The sequence below is a fragment of the Ambystoma mexicanum genome, chromosome 14 (genome assembly GCF_040938575.1).
Source record: "Ambystoma mexicanum isolate Mex_15411 chromosome 14, UKY_AmexF1_1, whole genome shotgun sequence".
Lineage (NCBI taxonomy): Eukaryota > Metazoa > Chordata > Amphibia > Caudata > Ambystomatidae > Ambystoma > Ambystoma mexicanum.
This window is the reverse complement of record NC_090940.1, coordinates 304784230-304803105: the sequence shown is the minus strand read 5'-3', so window position 1 is coordinate 304803105 and position 18876 is coordinate 304784230.

Here is an 18876-nt window from a genome sequence, read left to right as displayed (position 1 = left end):
TAACAAGTTTAAACCTACTGGATTCTCTCCACAATTTTGTGTCAACAAGAACGGACAATATTCAGTGAATGGCCCTAGTGTTATTGGTACTGATTGGGACACCGGACTAATTACTGGGGTGCCTGCGAACCCTACTGAAACATTCTTTTGCCCTGACAGTGGTATTCCTGGAACCAAGTGGTGGTCTATTGAGCACTTCTGTGCACCTGTGTCCACGAGAAAACTGTGCTCCTTATTTCCAACTTTCATTTCTACGTAGGGTCCTTTCTGGTCAACAGGAATAGACACTGGTTCCGACCCCTGTCTTGGGCTATCCTAACAGGGGAACAATACGTCATCTGATGTATAGTCACCAGAATAGTATGTATTTGGTTGAGTATCAAAAACATTCCCATGCCCACCTCCATTGTGCTGATTCTGATTTTGGTTCTGATTCTGGTTGCTATTTCCTTGATTCTTCTGATTCTGATGTGTACTATTATTTCTATTCTGCCCCTCTGCTCCCGTGCGCCCTCTAGTCTGTCTTCTCTGGCCATTCCCATTTCTATTTTGCAAGTGTGGACATTGTGCTCGCCAGTGACCCTCTTACTTACAGTATACGCATTGATTTAGTCCAAGTGGACCTCCATGCATGTTCGAATAATTTCCTCTCCCTTGTGCATTTCCTCTTCCGCTATTATGACTCGCTACCTGTTGTAATAACACCCTTGTTTTTAGATTCACTCTGTCTTTTACTTCTTTTTCTTTCTCTGTATTCACTCTGTTTTCATAATACTGAGCCATGTGTAATACCTCACTCTGTGACTTGGCTTGCCATGCACTCTCAGATGTCATTATTAAATTTTGGATCGGAGGTAACAATCCTCTCACATATTTGTCAACAAATAGTCTTTTCCCGGGCTCATTACTTAAATCTTGTCTACTAAAATCTGTATACACTTCTTCAAATCTGTTAAAATAGTCTGTAGCCATCTCATCTTTTCCTTGCCCACATGCAGTTAGTTTGTCCCATACAATTCTCTTCTCTGGAACTATGACCTTCAATTTCTGTATTATTCGTGCTGGTAATGCCGCCATATTTGACTGTGGCTTTTCGCCTGCTTTCCTGTCCGCATCCTCTTTTATTAAATGCTCCCACGTATCACCAAAACTCTCCTGATCATCTACTTTCCTTATTTGTTTCCATATTTCTGCTGGTAGAATTACTGGGAATAATAGGTCAATATCGTTCATAGTAAAAATGGATGATTTCAAATAGGACTCGATTTCTTTATAGAATCCTGCCAGATTTTTCCTGAAATCAGGGATCGTTTGTTTTATATTATTCACCTCTTGTCTGGAGAAAGGGACATGTACATATTGTGCTGTATAATGTGCTTCTGTTACCCGCGCTGGTTGCCCATCAGCGGCGGGAATTTCTGTTTTCGGTACAAAAGTGGGTGGAACTTCCCTCATGGGAAATATCACAATCGCTTTTCCTTCTCCCTCTCTCATATGCAGCACTAATGCCAAATCAAGGGATAAGGCAGTTTCTTTTGTATCTCGTGTAAATGCTCTCTTATACACTGCCATTAATTCAGATGGACAACTTTGCTTATCATCTACATATTTGTCCTGTAAATATTCAACCATTACCTGCAATGCCTTTCTTTGCATTCCTTATGTATATTGATCAAATGTTTCATGCACTTCCATTGTAGGAATGCTAGCATCTGTAATCAATCTAAGCGCCTCTCGTGTGCATATTTTTGTTTCTTCACTAGCATGTTTTGACGGCGGAAAAAATTGCCTTTGCACATATGGTACCGCCTCTTGCCTACCTCTCCTTATGTCCTTGGTCCTAAACCCAGGCATAGAAAACATTTCACAATACAATTCATCAAGTTCATTTTTAAACTCAAAAAGCCTATCCACATGTTCCTTGATTTCTGAATCACTTTCTCTTATACGCGCAAACGCATTCAAGTCCCGCAACTTCTGCGGCGGCACCATTCCAATTAATTGTTTCCATCTCTCCATCAAATATTCTCCCATGCACTCCAACAATACCTGTTTTTCACTAAGCTTCCTATAATCGCACATCGACTCCAGCGTTGAGGCCTCATCATTTCCTTCAATATATATTTCTGCCTGTTCTTTCAACTCCTTTTTGACCGCACTGCGGGTTATTCTAGAATATGCGCTTTGTGCAGGCCTCGCTCCTCCCATATTGTCTTCTCTGATTACTGTGGATTCAAGCTCGGTAGGCAGAGGGGGGTTGAGATTGTGTGAAGAGGAGGGGCTGGTGCGGATGGTACAACTGGAAGGGGGAGTGGTGGCTGCGGCTTTAATGGAGGCTGTACAACGGGGATGGGCTGGGGCAAAAGCTGAGCAATGGGCACTGGTACAATTATGTCAGTCTTTCTTTTGGGATGTTCTTGTCTCTTCATTTAAAATCTTATTGATTAATTTGTCTGATGCATGCAATTCTTGAAGAGGATATATTTTATCCATCCCATTTGGAGACTTCTATCCGCTTTTCTAATTTGCTCATCCCATTCTTTTTCTTCCTTTTCTTCCTGATTTAGCACTCTATCTTCTCTAGATTTGTGCCTACGCACATGTTTCTCTCTGCTTCCCAAGCGGAGCATAGTTTCCTTCCTCCAGTCTCTAATGACGTCAAATGTCACAGGGCGTGCTTTCTTGCGCAGCAATACTGATTCCAAATAATCTATACGCGCCATCTCATCACTCCCATTTTTAGGCCATTGCAAATCTTCTTCATCTCTGGTTTGCCTATGCCAAATTTAGCAAAACATTATTGCCCCTATTCCATACTTCACATACATCTCATACGCTGGCGACCCTACGGGTGGCGCAGCCTGGCTGGTTTCCAAAGGTTGTCTACCACAATGGAAAAATCCCACTAAACAGGAAGACAATTTCCAAGGCATGTTTGATCTTGTTCGTATCTTACCCTAGGCGCTTGATCTTGCAAGAGCAACACTCAACCAATATCAGGCCTATTAGAATCGGGGCACGACTCACCTGATCAACCAAGTCATCTCTCAAGAAGACTCAATTCGTCCGTATACTGAGGCAACCAAGGATCGTTGTGTCTGTGTATCTGGCTCACTCTGCCTCGTTTCAGAACCCTCGCCTTCTTGCTCTCTGGCCGGACATGTCGATCAGGGACCGGTTGTGTACAGATCTGCAAAGGAGTCTCTCATCACTTTCACAGGGGCACCCCAAACACCTCTCGATCCCGGCTCGACGGCCTGGTCCTCGATTAGTTTTTTCAGCCTTCTTCAAGTTACAACCTACACGATGGAGCAAATGGGGAGGGTCCCTGTTCGGGTGCCAAACAGTAATCAAAGAGAGTTTAAGTACTATATATAATGATCTGAGGCCCAGAGTCTAAGAAATCAAAAACAAGCAATAGTCTGAACATATTTACCAATTTTATTGTAATCTATATCATGATCATGGTTAACAAATAAATCTGTCACACCCCTCATTCGGCGATTGTCTCTATGGAGGATATGGAGAAGGATTATTTCTACTAGCCGTTCTACTCCCAAGATGGCGTTGGAAGGGATGCGTACCATTCCAGTTGTTCATGGCTCTTACTTTCGCTTCCTGTCTCCACCCACCGCAGTTGTGATATGGGGATATCAGCAGAGGCGATCAACGGAGCAGCGCATCACTTACTTTCTAAGTATTATCTGTATTTTCCTGTCTAAACTCTGTCTCTATTCTCCAGGAGTTCTCACCCCTCGATCTCTCCAGTCATTGCCTGATACCCAAACCCATCACAGTCATTCCCTCAGTCCAACGGGTATGTTTCAATAACAAACCTCAGTGCTCGCCCAATTCAGACCCTTGGGTCCCTGCTGACTTTTCTCTTTCTCGCACAGCAGAGTTTCTCTTCCGCGAACCCCAGCATTCTGCCTTCTACTCTCTCACACTAATGCCTTCGCAAGACACAGACTACCGTGTGATCAGGTGCGTAGACATTCCCTTTTGCACCCGATCCTCTGGTACTTTCACAAAAGCACTTCAATCAGTCTCTTCCTCCGCAGCACGTCAATTGCTCTTACTGGACTCCTGCATTCAGCCAGCAGGAAGCCTTTTGCGTAACCCAAGCCGGTACTTGCAACTTTCTCAGATTATAGAGGAGATGTCAATATATTGCTACAAAATAATAGCAAATATTTCTATCACATTTAACCAGGGGAAAAGGTCAAACAGGGTATTGTGAGGAATCCAGTGGAGTCATCACTTCTCTTCCAAGGGTAGACTCTTCCCATGTTGCCAGGGATCGGCAGCCACTACCTGATCCTGACCCTGGGGGTGGCTATATGAGGGAGGATCGCATGGGGGAGGCATCCCTCTGGTGGGAGTCATGACTTCCTTGGATGATACATGGCATCCCTCTGTCTCTTCTGAGAAAACCCCAGCCATTCCCCATACATTGATGGCTTATTGTCATACCTGCACTCACCCACCTAGGAAAGACACTGAGAGCATTCTCTTTGAATCTGGGCATTCATTAAATTTGGATGGGCCTTTTACCACCATTAGAAATACTCTGCCAGACTGTGAATCCAAATTGTCAAAACCAAACTACCAGTGCCATAAACCCAAACATAGTGGGATGAGACAGAGGCACATAGTAATGAGGATTACTTAGAGCCCAAAGCAAACTGATGAAACAGCTGAGAAGGGGTCAACCTTGCTGGCTACAGAAAGCGACATGTCTTGATGCAGTGAGAGACCGGAGGGCTGGAACGGCATCCGTGGAGTGAAGAGGCTTTCCAGAAAAGGGGAAGGAAAGCAGACTGCAGGCAAACGTATGCCGTGAGGATGCCAGAAGCAGATGATGAGCTCCTGGGCGTACGCCGGTACTGCAAAGCAGCCTCCACTAAACCAAAGTCTGGAGAATCGTGAAACCGAAAGGCGGAAGCCGAGGGAAGCCGTGAAACAGTGCGGCAGCAGCAAGAGAAGGCAAAGCAATGCACCACCTCCACAGGTTGGCAACAGGAGAACCGACACACACCAACCAAAGCCGATGAGTACACCCAAGGTACAAAGGGACCGTGGGGCATGTTGGAAAGCCTGTCAAAGTACAACCAACATAATTAAAGCAAATGAGAAAGGACGAGCAAAGGAAATACTCATAAGGAAGCTTAACGAAGTATGCAAAATAAGCTACCAAGTTTGTGAATGTATGTATTACACTTGTGGGAGACGCCCTGGCAGGATAGTGCACCAGGCAAGTTAAGGAAACTGAAACCAGTATAAAAGACTGACAGGTTTGCGGGTGTGTGCAGAGCACACATGGGAAAGGTCATGGCAGGAGAGTATACCAGGCAAATTAAGAGGCACAGAAGTACACGTGAGAAAGACCCTGACAGGAGAATATACCAGGTGAATGCAAATTGTAATTGTGTTCTGACCAGAAAGCCCTGGCAGGAAAGCATACCAGGCAGTGTTAAGCTAAACAGTGTATATTATACAAGCAACCAAGGAGGTCCTGAGAAGGATATATATGAGGATTAGCAAAAGACTCTACAACTATATTGAGAGAGAAAGAAAACCTGGTAGGAGAGTACACCAGGCATCCTGACAAGATAAAGAACAGCGGACAAAGCATTGTGTGTGTCAGTTGTGTTGTTGGACAAGAGAAACCTAAGGAAGTGATATCCTTGAACATACAGCACAGTGCAGAATCCTGGGGAAGGGAGCCACCCTCTTAAGCAATAAACTCTGACTTCTTGGAACGTTTGCTTTGGAGTTACATATTTTCTTGTGAACACTTATACACAGCTCAAGGCCAAAGACATTACCCCTTTTTCACCTTAGAGTTAATTTATTATAGTGTGAGGGTCAGAATACAACTTTGGACGCAGGACAGTTTTACTGTGGACATTCTGACATTGACAGACCCTTAGAGGCAAACACCTCTAGAGCAGGGACAGAGGGGCATTTCCTCACCCCCTTTTATTTGATATGGTATGTTATGGTAATGTTTACTTATAAAGCGCCTATACACCGCCAGTGTTTCAAAGTGCTCAAGGAGGGTGGGAGCATGGGGAAAAACAATAGTTGCTCAGAGCCCTTGAATATCTGAGATGATAACGGTCTGCACAGGCAGAGTAAGTGAGTAAGATACATTTAACAGTTGAGATACAGCAAATAGGCCTTCGGCGATTCAACATTTTTTTTCAAGAGCACATTAAGGGGTGAAGACAAGGGAGAACGGACAGACGATCTTCAGGCAGAGATGCATTCAGATCGTGCAAATGCAAGACGTTCAAAGGAGGGGGTGGGGTCCAAGTGCACCGAGTTAGTAGAGACTGGGGTAAGTGTGAAGAGATTAAGGTCTCTTGGATTTATTCACAAGTGCAGTGAGGGGGGTGGGGTGCAGGGCCCTGAGGCAAGTGCAAAGAGGACTGGCGGGGGTGCCAGGGACCTGTGAGACTCTGACATACACAAAGCGGCCAGTCAGCAAGCTGTATGGAGGAGGAGGGAGAGATGGGAAGAGCATAGAGCTAAGTTAGCAGGGTAGGGGGAGAGAGAAGGAGGAGGATAAAAGGAAGGTCTTGAGGAGTTTCCAGAACTTAAGAAGATCGGGCTCGAGACGTAGGTTGGCAGGGAGGCTATTCCAGAGGGAGGCGCCTGCTGAGGAAAAGGATCTCCGTCCAAATTGCTGCTTAGAGAACTGGCTCACTCGCAGAAGGTTGGAAGTAGATGAGTGGAGGGCTCAAGAGGGATATTATTTAGGTAGGCAACATTTCAGGTAAGTAGGTCCAGGACCCAGAAAGCCTTGTGGGCAATGCAGAGGTTCTTAAATTTGATCCTTGCAGCCACAGGGAGCCGGTGAAGGGATTGCAGCGCCAGAGAAATGTGGTTTCCTGAGGGCCATGTTGACTTTCTGCAGAAGGTTTTGCCTAAACTATTGAATCTCCCTTCTAGTGAATTACTTGAGATTGGGAGGGCGCATTGAATGCTGGCCCCTAAACCTGCTTTTGGCCAAACCCCCATTGCTTCTTTGATAAACTGCTGAGATTTCCTATGAAGGAATTACTGATGAGGAAGGCTAGGGAGCTGGGTGAGCTGAAATGGGGGGAAAAATACTGAATGTAATGCCTACAGTAAGGAGATTGCTGCTCAAGGAAGCTGTTTGTGTACTCAAAGTGTTTGGCAAGGGAGAAACAACTTTCCTATTTTGTGGTCTACCCTGCAATCTTAAAGTCATGGTGGATGGCTATACTCACTCCTTCACTGGTCACCATAAAGCTGTGGACATTTTGACACGAGTATGCTCAGAGTGAGCAGAGAAACCTTGCCAAGTGAAGTCTAGGCATTAGTGTTTTTGTTTCACTTTTGCTAAATTACATGTTGTGGGACATATTTGGGGGTTATACCTCTCACTTTGTGGTATTTCATTATGCTGGTATTTAGTGGTAGCTTCTAGCGATAATATATTGTAGTAACATGTTGGGGAATTTTTACAATGGTGAGACTGACTTCAGAATATTGCCTAACAACTGTTTTTAGCAAGGTCACTCACCATAACAGAATACTGGACTTGATACACTCTGGGTAGATAACTTATATGCCCTTCTCGCAGTATTTTATGTACAATACCGCTATATGCCGTTGTAGCTGAATTCCAAAATACATTAATCATTCCACAACCAAATAGTTGTACTCAAACATACGCCTAGCACCTCTGAAAACTCAATGAATTAAAATAAAATGTATCTTATGTTTTACCACATGTGGTAATGTGAATTACTGCCTGCAGTAAAATAGGCTTACCACCTGTTGCGCCTCGGTCTATGTGCTAACAACAATTCAGACACATAATAAAAGTACCCACCCAATTTGTTTTTCTCTTTTTGTGGTTTTATAAACTGTTAAAATTCATAAAAATGTCCAAACAGTTGCATTATGTTGTATCACTTACAATGGCTTATACCTGGACATGGATAAAATGCATTTCATTAGAGAACTTGCACGCATTAAGCGTCTTTTCTAATAATAAGCTTCACTTACACATTTGTTGCTTGCTGGCCAGCGCACAGTCTGAGGTAACCTTGAATGTTTCTCTCACAATCTTTAGCAGTTAGGAGCCTGTCATTTAACAAAAGCTCACTTCATAAATGGGAATCCACGTAGAATATAGATCATGAATAACTTTAAAAAACAAGCATGTTTCTAACACAAGACCTTTAAGTATCTACACGCACCTCTATTACTGCATAATTACTTACATTTGTTGCCAATTTTTCTATCTCAGCTTGGCATGTTAACCTTCCTCAGCCCTCTTGCCTGTCTTCCAGCTCAGATAAGGAACCCCTGCATCAGATGGTTTGCCAGCTCTGGATTCCCTCTGTCTCAGCCCAAAGATATCTCTCCCAGCGCTCGAAAGTGTCTGAACCAGCTACACCCACTAAAACCCTTCTTACTACTTCTTCCTGCCACTCAAGGGAAATCCTTTCCCTTGACCAGATCATACCACTGAAACCACATGATTCCATTGTTGGAGAGCAAAAAGATACATCTCTTCTTGAATGTCCTGCTCACACAATGGCCTTTTTAGAAGAACAGCACTTTGCATTTATTTAACTTTACTGCACAAAACTCCGTCTGAACGATTGAATTCCATTTTACAAAGCACCATGCATTTTCCCAAAATGTGTTCAGGTTACTTCCACATAGGCTAACTTGCACTAAATGTTATTAAGGGGACATGTTACTGGGGTTGGGTTAATATTTTAATGTATTAGTATTAGTTTCAGTGCAAGTCAGACATTGCAATATCATCCTGAAATGATAAGCAATTTTAAGCAAGTGCTCTGCGCTCTGTGTTCTGTGCATTTCCCATCATGTGCCTTACGCATTTGCAACAATGTGCCTTGTGCATTTCTGTCTTTCTGTCAGAGACTCACACTACAGCTACATACACTACGTGTGCACTACTACAATGATAAGCCCCTGCAATTCAAAGCCCCTACTCCTAAAATGTTCTGTCTTTTATCACTTTTAATTTATGGTACTATTGTTACTATTTCACTTTTGCTAAGTTCCATTTGCGGTGTTTAATCACTTTCATTAGGGGACAATTTAATTTTTAACTCTGGATGCCTCGTAGGTATTTCTTTATGTGTGTTTATGTTTAAATTGTGTTTACTGTTGCAGTGTGACTGTTTGCGGTCCTCGTGAACTATGACACGCTTCACGCTGCGATTTTGTGAGGTCCTCTCCTCTGTTGGCCTGCCGCACAGACGTTGTGTCCGGGAGCAGGTGTCATGGCCATCGGAGCCTCTCTGAGTTCTCTTGCTGGGCCTCCCGCGTAGTTTGGGAGCGCGGTAGTCCAGTGCCCCGGCAGTGATCTGTCTTGGAATTTAGAGTCACACGTATTTACTAGTGCAGCTCGCTTCGTGGGCTTCTGCTTTAGCCTGTTTTGTGTCTGAGCCTCACATTGCCGGGGACCAGTCAGGCCGTGATCCTGTGCTGCGGTCCTGTGGGAACTTTCCATTTCACAGGAGAAACTCGCCTAGCAATGCGGTAACTCACTGTGTGACACGATTTCCCTCTAGATTCCATGTTAATAAGAAATGGTGTTTGATTTTGCTTTTCCTTATCTTGTCTGATTGTTGCTGAGGTGTCTTCAGAATTTGTAATATTGACCTGCAACAATTATTTCCTGACTACATTGTAAAGTGCGTTGACGCCTTGAAGGACCTGTGCAGTGCTGAAGAAAACGTTATAAATCTACAGATTGGTGTGGCTAGTGAGCGAGCAGGGGTCAGTGATGCTGTGGAATGAGCAATGTGGCAGGGCCAGAATATCTGACCAGTGGGGCCACTAAACGTGTGACTTTGTTTAACCGTGCTGTGCTTTTCGTTCCCTGCACTGGGAGGGGGGATCACTTAATGTTTGAATGGGGGGGGACTTATCCCATGACAGGATGGCTACTTGAATGCCTGCAGCTCGGGGTGAGGGGGTGGTCATTTAGTGCCTGGAGGAAGAGGCGGCATTGCATATTTCATGGGACAGGGTTCTGATCCTCTGATGCCTTCTTCCGCCCAGCCCGACTCCTGCACCGCATGCAGACGTTTTGTTCCAGGTTCCTCTGCTTTTGTCAGCAGACGTCTTGTGCATTTCCTTTCACTGATCCCGATATTATGGCACAGCCAGCTGGAAAATAAAGTGCAAGCCTCACCACCACACAGTGTTGGACCCGGAGACTACATTCTGCTCCCAGGAGATCCAGAGAAGGGTGTAAAACTGCAGAGTCTCTGGGCTAGACCCAGAAGGTTAGGCAGGTATGGTTAGGTTTGAATGGTTAGGTCCCTGATGTCCTTGGCAATTACACTGTTGTACTACGTGTCTATATGTGTATGGGCTCGCCTATTTCACACTATTTTTGGTCATGTTGTGTTCATGTGCAGGCTGTAGGTTATGCCTGGAGGATTGGGGTTTATCTTACTGCCCACTCTGTGGGGCCCCCTTCAGGGAGATGCCCTAGATCAGGTGTTTATTGTTGTGAGGGGGGAAATGGTGGTCTTAGTGGCACATTTTGGTGGAATCTGTGCCATGCTGGGATTTGTAATTATACGGATTCCTCCGGCTCCGCTGTGAATCCTCCGTTTTTTAGGCAAGGGCTTGTATGCAATCCAGACTGTCATGCTCTTTGGGAGTATAATTTAAGAATGGAGGGAGGATGGGGATTGTTCACGTTGTTTGATTTTGCTGTGTGTTGTATTGTGATCTTTATTTTCTGCTCTATCAGGCTTGATGTAGATGTAGGGCAGTTCTGAGCTGCTCACCAGCCGTTCTTCAGTCATGATCTGGGTATGGTCAAGGTTTGCTTACTTATCTTTCTATTATATTTGTGTTCCTGGTTGCATTTGTTCCTGTTTTTTCCCCTTGTTTCCCCTTTACGCCTGCTTGGGGGTAGGTTTTTAAAGTTTGTCCAGAATGACATAGGTATACAGTTTGGTGGGGATTGGGTATCTGCTGGATGTATGTGTGGCCTTGTGGGCTATGTGCTGATAGCTCTGTGTGCACTTGGAAGATGAGAAGGGGTTATGTGTTTGCCATGAAACCACTGATTGCATTTTTTAAGTTGGAATGTGACCGTTGCAAATAACACGGTTAAGAGGAGGAAGATGCTTAACTATCTGAATAAGAGGAAGCCTGACAATGGGCCTCATTACTAGTTTTGCGGTAAGAATCGCCAATTACTGACATGCCGGTAGAACGTGTCCGTTTAGTACTGCTTCCGAAATCAACGTCTGATTATGGGTCAGCGTGCACGCGGGTACCGGCATGCCGGTAACGGACGCTCCACCATGCCGGTAACATCCCTAAACCCCCCAATAGCGGTATCAACAAATGCATTGATACCTCCTCCGCCATCGATGTTCCCCTTAATAACGGCACCGTTATTACTGTTACCATAACTAACGTCATTGCGCCGGAATGGGAAATGCGCCGGTGGCCATCTTGGAAAACACAATCCATTGCAATCCTCTGCTGACAGGACCTGTGCACAAAAACTCTGTACCATGGCTGAAAGAAAATGTTGAAGGCAGCCAGAAAAGGCACTCCAAGCCTGCGGAAACCCTGCTTCAGTGATGACGAACTGAATATGCTGCCAGACACACTTGTCGAGCATGCTGACGTGGTGTTTTGTGCGGACCTGCGGCGCAATTGAGAAAGAAAAAAAAAAGGGAGGAGGTATCCAGGAAGGTCACTGCGGTAGGAACAACCCCATGCAGTGTGAAGGACTGCAGAAAACGATGGGATGACCTGCGCCTGCGAGTCAGGAACATACTATCTGCCAACCGCAGCCAGGGGCAGGCAACAGGCGGCGGTCCTAACTCCCCAATCAAGTTGGCAAGATGGGAGCAAACATGTAGTTCCATCATGGATATGGAGTCGATAGAAGGATTTGGACATGCAGAGTATGGAGTCCCATCATCGGATGATGACGGTGAGTGACCCTTTGCGCACTACAGAAGTCCCCACACACCCCCGACATCCCAAGTACAAAGTTGTCCACCAAATGTGAAGTAGATGATAGCAAATACATGACCCACCAGCCACACTTACACAAATCCCTAACCCAAATGCCACATCCCTGCCACAAAAATCCACAACCAACATATGCATGCACACACACACACACACACACAAATCCCTGTTGAGATGCCGGCCTCACCACTTTCACATCAGAATGCATGCTGCATGCCTCTCCAATACCGAATACACACCCGATACACAACCTAACAGCACATGGCACACAGCACGCAAGCCACAACACACCTTTAGGCCACACAACAGACACCATGGACATCATGGCAGCACCAGAGGGATGCCAGTACAATACCCCCCAATCCTGCAAGCACCATGTTTGCCACTCAACCAGCATACAATGAAGCACATGACCCAAACTGTACCAACATCGATGCATGCAGGATGCAAGTTCTCCGATGACTGATACCCTGCCTCTCCATCCCCCACAGGCACGAATTCAGACAGCAACAGCAAGCACAAACATGGCACAATGTGATTGGTGGTATAGTCCAACATTGTAGGGATACGTCCCTTTACTTATGCAGGGTGTCAACTGTCATGCTGGTCCCCCCCGCAAATCAACCCCATGGCCCAGGAAGCAGACAGGTTGCATATGCATGTGATCCCCCCATATGTACACCATGGCCCTGTGGTCAGACTTACCCAGCAGCCAGGCATGTCGTGCAGCATGTCGTTCCATGTAGCGGGGGAGCGTGGAGTCCCGCAGCACCATTTAATCACGTGTGGATCCTGGGTATCTGGCACAGCAATGTGTTATCTTGCTTGCATTACACACCATCTGGACATTGATGGAGTGGTATTGCTTCCGATTGCATTCCACCACCTCCACGGCATGCTGGACTACCAACTCCACATGGGTGCAGTCGTGGGCACCTATGATGTTAGGCATGCCTGCCAGTGCATGAAATGCAATTCTGGTGTCATTCGCTTCCTGTGCAGTCCGTGGTAGGGATAGGTAGGCACTTGCATGCTTTAGGAGTGCATCCAGCACCTGGTTTAGCACACCAGAAAAACATGGCTGCGAGATGCCATGCAGTTGCCCCACTGTGTGTGCTGGTAGGTGCCTGTGGCCAGGAAGTGGAGCACACACACTACCTTCAGCACAGGGGGGGTGGCGGTGTGGATGCTGATCTGGCTGACCAGGTCATCATGAAGGAGATCCACGACGGTGGTGATGGCGTCCCTGTCTAGGCGGTACAGGGTGGGGATCTGTGCCGGGGTTAAGTCAAATGGACTGGCCGTTGTGCGAGGGTATGGTGGCTGCCTGCGGGGTACCACTGCCTGCACTGGTGGTATTTGCTGGGCCTGTCTCACCCTCCTCCTCCTCCTCCGGTGTCTACTCTGTAGTCCGTGGTGTACAGCCTGCTCAATGAGTAGCAGTGCAGGCATGTGCTCCAGGCCCTTTATGGCAACATCAAGTGGAATCATTTTGGTCTTGGAAGGTGTGTGGTGTGTGGGTGGGCACCTTTTGTGCTGGGCCAGACTCCATTGCCTACACCTATGCTGATTGTGTGCACGTGTGGCAGGTGTGAGCTCAGCAGATTGCCATTACCGCCTGTCCCGCGTTGCCTGTGTTAACAGCATCATGGTGACACTTCTTACCGGCATCTGGATGCCGGTATGTGCATGTCCGTGCGGCTCGTATTGTCCTCTTCCTTGTGGCATGCCAGTGTTACTGGCACAGCATCTGTGCATCCACGCACAGTCCGGTACGGTGGTACACGGTCACAGCCGGTCCCTGTGGTTGCCGGTAAGACCGGCTTTGCAGGTCGTGATTGCCCGGTTCGGTAAACGATGCCGGTATTGCCTTACCGGTATCGTTATTACCGGACCGCCAACCTTGTAATGAGGCCCATTGTCTTGCTTCAAGAGATGCATTTGCAACTGGAAAGGGCAGACTATATATTGAATAAGTTGTATGTGAAGGGGTTTTCCAGTCTATTTGCCACCAATTCCAGGCAGGGTAGCCATCCTGCTCAACAAAGATGTGCGTTTATTTTGTGGATAGGGTGGAGGTTGATCCAGATGGTAGGTACGTGGCGGATAATTTGAAAGTCAAGAATGTATGTCAAATCCTCTTGAATGTTCATGCCCCTAATGTGGCGCAGGCAGCATTTTTTGAATTACTGGAATGTGCTTTGCAGAACATGGGTGATGGGTAAATTATTATTATGATTTTAACACTATATTGGATGATGTTATGGATACATCGAAATTGTCTCATTCTAATGCAGAGGCCAGAGCTAGGAAAGGTCTTCTGAGACTTATGCATGTGTGGGACCTGCATGATGTTTGGCATGCTCTGCATCGAAAGGAGAGACAGTTTAACTTTAATTCAGTTCCTCATGGAACTTTTCTTGTATTGATTTTTTCCTGATGAGTAGGGGTCTTTCTGGTGACATGAGTGCTGCTACCATGTGTAGTGTTGTGATTTTGGATCATGCTTGTGTGGAATTGGTGGTGGATAGGTCGCTGGGGGGGGCAGAGAAATGGTGGACAGCGAAGGTTTTACACCTATTTGCTGTTGGACCCTGTAATTCTGAAGCAAATCGAATTTGAGATCTCATTTTCTCTCGGTGAGAACCTGAAATCAGTTGGCAGGCTGGCCACTTTGTGGGATGCTTTGAAAGCTTTCTTGGGAGGTACAATTATTAGTTTTGCATCCTGTAAAAAGAAAAGGGTTGAGGCAGAGATTGTGAAGATGGAATCTGCTTGTAAATTATCTGAGGAACGCTATAATCGTTCCCCGTCTGTTTCCAATATGTATGCGATGCTGAGTGCTAAGCGTTCGCTTGATGGTGTACTGCACTCTAAAGCGTAGAGTGATTTGTTCTTCACCCGGCAGGCCTTCTGGATGTGGAGCACAAACATTTATGTGTGAGAGTATTTCTTCCATTCCATTTGTGCGCAGCCTGTACATTGTTCATGTTCATATGCACTAGATTTTCAATGGCAGCTATTGCCATCACACCTGCGCAAATATCAGGCCTGTGTACTACTCGGCAAGCCATGGTGGGGGGCATGTGTGATGTACGCAACTTAGGGGCCTTGACATGAGATACACCACTCACCCAGTTGGAGTGTGGATGTGGAGGTTCATGATGTACTCACACGTGAGGGGTTTGTGGCAGGGGATGGAACCAAATACATGTTGGCCACTGTACAATGCATTTGGCTGATGTCCAACATGATACGATTGGGTTTGAACATGATGCTTTCAATGATTCGATGATGCCATGCACATGTCCTTCAACGCCTTCACCCATGTGAACATGCACGATGTGATTGGTGGTATGGTCCAATAGTGTAGGGAGACGTTCCTTTACTGATGCAGGGTGTCAACTGTCATGCTGGTCCTCCCCCCCAAATCAACCCCATGGCCCAGGAAGCAATAAGGTTGCATATGCATGTGACCCCCCCCACCCCATATGTATACCATGGCTCTGTGGTCAGACTTACCCAGCAGCCAGGCACATCGTGCAGCATGTCGTTCCATGTAGCAGGAGAGTGTGGAGTTCCGCAGCACCATTGAATCATGTGTGGCTCCTGGGAATCTGGCACAGCAATGTGTTATCATCTTGCTTGCATTACACACCATCTGGACATTGATGGAATGGTATTGCTTCCGATTGCAGTACACCACCTCCACGGCATGCTGGACTACCAACTCCATGTGGGTGCACTCGAGGGCACCTATGATGTTAGGCATGCCTGCCAGTGCATGAAATGCAATTTTGGTGTCATTCACCTCCTGTGCAGTCCGTGGTAGGGATATGTAGGCACTTGCATGCTTTAGGAGTGCATCCAGCACCTGGTTTAGCACACCAGAAAATCATGGTAGCGAGATGCCATGCAACTGCCCCACTGTGTGCTGGTAGGTGCCTGTGGCCAGGAAGTGGAGCACACACACTACCTTCAGCACAGGGGGGATGGTAGTGCGGATGCTGATCAAGCTGACCAGGTCATCATGAAGGAGATCCACGATGGTGGTGATGGTGTCCCTGTACAGGCGGTACAGGGTGTGGATCTGTGCAGTCAAATGGACTGGCCCTTGTGCGAGGGATTGATGGCTGCCTGCGGGGTACCACTGCCTGCACTGGTGGTATTTGCTGGGGCTGTCTCACCCTCCTCCTCCTCCTCCTCCTGTGTCTCCTCTGTAGTCCCTCGTGTACAGCCTGCTCAACGAGTAGTAGTGAAGGCATTTCCTCCAGGCCCTGTAGGACAACAGCAAGTGGAATCATTTTGGTCTTGGAAGGGGTGTGGTGTGTGGGTGGGCACCTTTTGTGGTGGGCCAGACTCCATTGCCTACACCTGTGCTGATTGTGTGCATGTGTGGCAGGTCTGAGCACAGCAGATTGCCATTACCACCTGTTCTGCGATGGCGTTGTTAACGGCATCATGGTGACCCTTCTTACCGGCATCTGGATGCCGGTATGTGCATGTCCGTGCGACTCGTATTGTCTTCTTCCTTGTGGCATGCCAGTGTTACTGGCACGGCGTCCGCGCGTCAGCGTGCAGTCCGGTACGGTGGTGCAAGGTCACAGCGGTCCCTTTCGTTACTGGTAAGACCAGATTTGCAGGTCATGATGGCCCAGTTCGATAAACGATGCCGGTATTGCCTTACCGGTATCGTTATTTCCGGACCGCCAACCTTGTAATGAGGCCAATTGTCTTGCTTCAAGAGATGCATTTGCAACTGGAAAGGGCAGACTATATATTGAATAAGTTGTATGTGAAGGGGCTTTCCAGTCTATTTGCTACCAATTCCAGGGGGTGGTCACCATCCTGCTCAAGAAAGATGTGCTTTTTTTGTGGACAGGGTTGAGCTTGATCCAGATGGTAGGTACGTGGTGGATAATTTGCGAGTCAAGAATGTATGTCAAATCCTCTTGAATGTTCATGCCCCCAATGTGGCACAGGCAGCATTTTTTTAATTATTGGCAGAACATGGGTGATGGGTAAATTACTATTATGATTTTAACATTATATTGGATGAAGTTATGGATAAATCGAAATTGTCTCATTCTAATGCAGAGGCCAGAGCTAGGAAAGGTCTTCTGAGACTTATACGTGTGTGGGACCTGCATGATGTTTGGCATGCTCTGTATCGAAAAGGAGAGACAGTATAACTTTCATTCAGTTCCTCATGGGACTTTTTCTCGTATTGATTTTTCCCTGATTAGTAGGGGTCTTTGTGGTGACATGAGTGCTGCTACTGTGTGTAGTGTTGTGATGTCGGATCATGCTTGTGTGGAATTGGCAGTGGATAGGTCTCTGCAGTAGATGTTTTTTTTAGATGTTTTTTTTTTTAGATGATATGGCATTAGATGCTTTGGCTGTCGATGGAATGACTATAAACCCTTTCAGTTACTCTCTCGCTCCCTTTTTGGCAAAGCTGTTTGCTGAGATTGTTGGTTGTGGGGCGGTGACTGATTACATGAAGACTGCTGTGATTACTCTGATCGCTAAAGCAGGGAAAGATTCTGTTTGTGGGAACTTCCATCTGATCTTGTTATTGAATGCAGACGTCAAGCTAAGGTTTATGCTATGCGTCTTAACCGTTTGTTACCTAAACTGGGTCAGAACAATCAGAGAAGGGTTGTTTATGGCAGGAACAGCTATGACAATTGTGAGGAACTGGGGGGCATCCTCACTTCTTTCCCCCGCTATCCTCTGTTCAGGTGGCCAGGGAAAGGACCTGGGGGTGGATATGCGAGGGAGGATCAACTGGGTGGAAGAGACTTAGAGACTTAGGGAGTGGGGAGAGGACATCCTTGGGTGAGACATGGTATTCCCCATTCCATTTTCACAATTAAGCTTCTGTCCCAACCGCCTTTGTAGGTTACTGTCAACATTTCCCTTTTTCGTCCTTTCAAATTAGCCAGCAGAAATGCCATTGTTAAACCAGGATGAGGAAGAGATCAACTAGGAAGACACCTCCTCATCTGGGTGGGATAAACACACATCAGTCTCCTCTTGTTAATATAGGTAAACATCAGCCCAATATCAAAACGAGGAGGAAGCAACCGGGGGGTTATGCACACTTTGATTTATTCACACCACTTTTGTAATGAGATGAGGAACAGGGCTTCCATAATAACAGCCAGGCATATCGAGCTAATGGGCTTAACCATTGCTAGGCAATTGAAGGGAAGGACTTGCAACTGCAATCTTTTAACAAGTCTCAGGTGTATAAAATGGGTGGCCGCCCAGTGGAGAGAGAGAGAGAGAGATGGCTTGCAGTGAAGGATGCGGCTTGTAGAAGCGGAGCGAGCTGGAGAGGAAGCGGCGAGAGGTGAAGCCATGTGGAGCAGGAGTGTGAGAGCGAACTCGGGGCCAAGACTGACCGTGAGAGGGATGAGAAGCCTGTTGTCCTCCCTGCCCAGTGTCTACAGCAGGAGCTGTCGTACGCCAAATCCTTCCAATTGCTGCATTCTGCTGAGAGAGCGAGAAGTGCTCTCAGTAGTTTCTGCTGAAGGAGAACGGAGCTATGCGCTGCTGGATTCCAGGACAACAAGCGCTGCTCACTGGGGCTCACGCAAAGAAAAGTCAGAGCGAAAAGAAGCTGGGAAGCATAACTTAGACGCCTGGAGCGTACCGCAGCATGCCACTGAGTGTAAAGAAGAGAACACTCATAACAGGGTGCTGCAAGGGCTGGAGACAAGCATATCTGAATGCTGGACAAACTGAAAACTATTATAATTGCTATGGAAGACCAAACTAACTGGGTAATTCATAGAATTTCGCACAAAAGTGGCGCACGCGGCTGGCACACAGTGT